The sequence below is a fragment of the Geospiza fortis genome, unplaced genomic scaffold, assembly GCF_000277835.1.
Source record: "Geospiza fortis unplaced genomic scaffold, GeoFor_1.0 scaffold178, whole genome shotgun sequence".
NCBI lineage: Eukaryota > Metazoa > Chordata > Aves > Passeriformes > Thraupidae > Geospiza > Geospiza fortis.
The window spans coordinates 1,153,653-1,158,713 of NW_005054466.1; the positions used below are offsets into that span (position 1 = coordinate 1,153,653).

General features: G+C 58.2%; 1 protein-coding gene across 1 annotated transcript in view; it reads left to right on the plus strand.

Annotated features, from left to right (window-relative positions):
- The window catches only part of LOC102040340 (zinc finger protein 777-like), a 16,634-nt gene that overhangs the window by 9,875 nt on the left and 1,698 nt on the right, over positions 1 to 5,061 (plus strand). The gene's annotated exons all lie outside the window — the stretch shown is intronic.

Sequence of the window (5,061 nt, forward strand, 5' to 3'; positions counted from 1 at the left end):
TCATCCAGGAGTACGGGCTGCTCCAGCGGCGCCTGGAGAACATGGAGAACCTCCTGAAGAACAGGAACTTCTGGATCCTGCGGCTGCCCCCGGGCAGGAAGGGGGAAGTCCCCAAGGTAACGGTGTCCTGGGGAGCGGGAGCCGGGCACTGCACCCAAAATGCTCCCGGGGAACCGGCCCGGGGTGGGTGAGCGGGGACAGCACCCGCTCAGGTGAGTCTCTCGCCATTGCAGCTCCCCATTGCAGCTTCCCAGCTCATCCCCTGCTGGGGCTAAAATACGGAGGGACAAGGCCTGGGAGGACATCCTGGTACTCAGGCCAGAGGTTTCAGTTCTGCTCCACTGCGCTGCACAGCCCTGGGGCTGCTGACTCTTTTTTTGTTCTTTTTTTTTTTTTTTTTGCCACCATTTCTAGAAACCCTGCAGATTTTGTGGTTTTTCTGTTTTGAGCACCTTGACGCTGCAGAGTCTCCCAGGCCAGGGAAGGAGCGAGTGGGAGCTGCTGCTGCAGGGAAGGGGGAAGCTTTGGGATTCAGGAAGGCAGATGAGCTCCCTGGGCATAGCTCTGGAAAGAGCCCACCATCAATATTCAGTTCCTACTTGAATTTCACAGCCTTCCTGCTAAAAGAGTGTGCAAATGAGACCATGTATGACATGGGAGAGGGAGTATCTCTGGAGAGAGCAGAGAGGATCAGGAAAAGGTGGGTTCAGACCCTGACACCCCTTTAGTGCAGTTGGGGGGCAGAATTGGAGCGCTGCGTTCCCTCTGAAGAGCTCCACTCCAGCACGGCACAGTTGGCACATCCTGAATTTATCCTTAGGAATTATTCCTTGGCTAACAAGCAGGGAAGCTGCAGATGGTGGGTGCACAGTAACCAGGGATAATGGGGGGCCCTGTGGGCCTGGGTAGAGTTTTCCCTGGAGTTCTGGGGTAATTGAATCCGGCAGTTATGTCAGCTCATCAATAGGGATGAGTCCAGCTCAGCTCCTGGGTTTTCTCTCCCTTGTGGTCCCCCAAGCCTGATCACCCTGCAGACAGCAGGGACTGAGAGGAGGAGCTCGGGGTCCTTTGGGGAAATCCCAGTCTGGATTCACCACCAGGAGCCATCCGTTTGGTCGAGTCCTTTATTCCCAAAGAAATACCTACCCCAGAGTTGTTTTAAATGCAGAAAGCAGCTCATGGCTGGCCTCGGAGGAGCTGAAGCCTGGCTGTGTCCAGGCTCCTGCTTGAAGGCACTGTTGGAATTGCAGGTGCCGGTGACCTTTGATGACGTGTCCGTCTATTTCAATGACAAGGAATGGGAGAAGCTGGAGGAGTGGCAGAAGGAGCTCTACAAGAATGTGATGAAGGGGAACTATGAATCTCTGATCTCCCTGGGTAAATATGGGGTGTCCTTGCTCTACTGAGGGACAGGAGGCTCATTCTGGCTCCTCCTTGGAGATCCCCTTGGATGAGACCCAAATGTTCCATTTTAAAGGCTTGAAAACACAGGAGGATGTTTTCAGTCTGGGTTTATTCCAGCTCATGCCGTGGTGGTGTTCTGGCTGGGAGAGGGATGCCCTGTGGGCAGGTGAGGTGGAGACCTCCCAAACCTCTTCCAGACACAGTTATGCCATCCAAAACGTGATGCTCCTTCCTTCCCCATGGCTGTTGGGAGGGCTTCCCTGCATCCTCTGGGTGTGCAGTGGGTACCAGCCCCTGCATCCCTTCAGGGGATTTTGCACCTGTGGATGTTCCTGAGTGTCCTCACGTGTCCCCTGCGTGCTGGGAAGAGGTGGAAGCCAACATCAGATTCCCAGTGCAGTAATCCCTCTCTCCCACCCCTCTGTCTCTCAACAGACTATGCAATTTCCAAACCTGGTGTTTTGTCTCAGATCGAGCAAGGGGAGGAATCGCGGGGCAGGAATGAGCAGGACCTGGAGGAGAGTGAGATCATTACTGATGCCACGGCAGGTGAGGCAGCACCTTGGCACCAGGGCAGCCCTGGGTTGTGTTCCCAGGGGCTGCTCATCCCAAGGCTGGAGCAGATGTGGCTGGGAGCTATGGCTGATGTGGTTTATCAGGAGAAGCCTTGCCTAGGAATGGGATAAATTGGGCTGATTGCAGGTTTGGTGTCCAGCTACAGCTCAACATAGAAACCAGGGCAAGCAGAGCCTGGAGAGTTGGGCACTGGGAGCCCTTCCCAGCAAGGGAAGCATCTGCAACCAGACCAGGTCCTCAGGGAGCCGGTGTGCCCAGCAAGGACAGAGAATTGAGTCCCACTGGGAGAGCCCATCCACCCAGAAAATCCTCCACCCTCTCTTTGCGTGGATGGTGCCTGGTTTATCCTTGGAGCATCCTCCCGGGCAGGGAAGCCTCATCCCAGGCTGTGTGCAGGGAGATGGGATGGTGAGGGCCAAGACTGGGCTGGGAATGGGGCACCAGTGACCCCAAGTCCCAGAGCGACTCCTGCTCTGCGATAAGGGGCCTGATAAGGAGATGAGGAGGTGGCCTGGAGGAGATGGTGTCACCTCCACTTGTCATCCCTGATTCCAGGCTGTGGATGTGGGGTCACACAACGCCCTGCTTGTGCTCCCCATCAGAAGGATCTTGAAATTAAATTGAGGCCAATGGGAAGGGGAAAATCACAGGCCCATGTGGAGCTGCAGCTGGGGGATGTGGGGTGGCTGAGGGGTGCCCCAGGCTGGGTGGAGCGAGTTCCCTGTGCCTGTGAAGGGTCCTGGGCTGGAGCTGGGAGCGTGGCAGGGATGGGTGAAGGGCAGGGGCTGAAGGGAGAGCAGAAGGGAGACCCCTCAGTGGGATCAGCAGCTGGAGCCAGCTGGGATTGCTGGGAGCAGGTCCCTCATTCTGGCTCCTGGGAGTGACGGCAGGTGGGAATCTCTCGTTGCTGCAGCTGGAATAAGGGTGGTGATCAAAACAGAGGAGCTCCTTCCTGAAGACAGCCCCGAGAACCCCGAGCTGCACGGGATGTCGGGGCAGTCCGAGGGCAGCTTCCAGAGCCCCGACGAGGAGGCGGCCTGCGAGAGCCCCTACGGCTCCGTGTCCCCCCCGAGGGAGCTGCCGGGCACCAGCCTGGGCGACTCCTCCGAGTACGGAGCCGACTTCAGCGAGATCCAGAGGGTCATCGTTCACCACGGGGGCTGCACAGGTGAGACGCTCGGGACACGGCTCTGCACACGTGGTGTGCCAGGGACAGGAGGCCCGGGGGCTGTGGTGGGTTAGGAAAAGGTGGGGAAGGGGCTGGATGGACAGGAGGAGTTAAATCCCCCCATAGCCAGCACCAGAAGGAAAGTTTCTGGGTGCAGCGAGTTCCAAGAGTCGCTCTGGTCACGCTTTGAGCTTGGAGGAGGAGGCAGCATGTCCATGGTGGACACAGAACACGGTCTCCAAGGGCTCCTGTCCTGCTCAGGAGCAGAGCAAACACTGCCCAGTCCTCTGAGTCTGGGAAAAGCCCTGGTTAGCCACGGAGACCAGGGGAAGATGTGTCTCAGGCTGTGTTCTGTGAGAGCCCCAGTGAGCCCTGCTCCCAAAACCCCTCTGTGGCAGAGGGCAGGAGGTTGGTGTGAGGTGTGGAGGAGTGGATGGTTGCACACTGGACGCTGCTGGAGGAATGTGGGAGGTCCTGCAGGTTGCCACATGTGGGAGTTGCTCGGGGCAGCTCCACAGGATAAGGATAGGGAAGAATGTGGCTGGAACTCTGTGATTTGCAAGCTGCCAGGAGGGAAGGGGAAGGATGAGGTGATTTGTGGAGAGATGAGATGGTGGCACCGAGCGTTTCATGTGTAGAATTGTGCTGGTGGAGTGGCAGATACAGGCCAAGTCCTACAGATGTGCTGTAAGGCTGGGGATGGGAGAGCAGGGAGATGAGGGGCTGGGAATGGTGGGTTCCTTCCTCCTGATGGCTTTGTGGTGGTGTAACACAAACCAAGACACAGAGAGTTGGGCTCTTGAGGGCCTCAACCCCGTCTTGTGGGTCCTGTGGTCGGCTCAAGGCTTTGTGAGGGAAACCAGCCAAGCCACCAGGGGGCTGAAGCTGATCCTTGTCTGAGAGCCACTGCCTCTGCCAGGGCGCGGGGCCCGGCTGGTGGGGCTGGGCAGGAGCTGCAGCTGTGCTGGCCAGGATGGGGGCTGAGCCCCCAGGCCCACAGAGGGGGCAGAGAGAAGGACCTGGGTTTTCCCTTCCTCAGAGGGAAGAGGGCCATGGCTTTGAGACATCCACTCCCATCGGTTTCCTTTTCTTGGGAAAGTGTAGCTGCTCTTCCCGGGAGAGCATTTAGGCCTGGCTCACAGTCCAGTGTGGGGTGACATGAGGGATGACCTGTGGGCCTTTCCTTGGGCCGTGCTGGCTGTGTGTCCTGCCGTGTGTCCCTGGGATGGCTGCTGTCACCAAACAAAGTCCCCGGCTCCCTTCCGGCCTTGGTGACACGAAGGGGAGCCTGGCCTGCTGCCATCCATCCCACTGCCATTCCACCCCACTGCTGGGTGCTCTGGGAAGGAGAGGGCTGGGTCTCTCACCACGCCACATGGCAGCAGGGCTGAGGGAAGGGGACAGTCCCAGGCAGGCTGTGCTGTCCCCAGAGCAGAGCCGGCAGCCTGGTGCTGTTTCTGTTGAGTGGGGCTGTGCCATGGCTGTTGTTGCAGCCCAGTGAAAGGGCAGCAGATGGAACTGCTCTGAAATCACTCAGCCACCCGAGCCCTGGTGAACCCATGGTGCTTTCATCCCTCACATCCTGCAGCAGCTCAAAGTTGCCAAACCTTTTGGCAGGGAGTCAGAGCACACCCTCCAGAGGAGCCTGGCCGGGGTGGTTTGTCTGAACTCCATGTTTGGGGGTCCATGGCCCATCCCAGCGCTCCGGGCTCCACCTGCAGCCCCATTTGTGGCACAGGCTGGCTCCCAGAGCACAAACAGCTGCAGGAAACCATGCAGCTGTTTCTGTAGCACCAGAGGTATAAGAGGCCACCCCGTCCCGCCCAATGACCCTAATGCTGTTTGATTTTCCCCTCAGAGGATGGGATCGTGATCAAGACAGAGGAGGAGGAGGAGGAGGAGGAGGAGGAGGA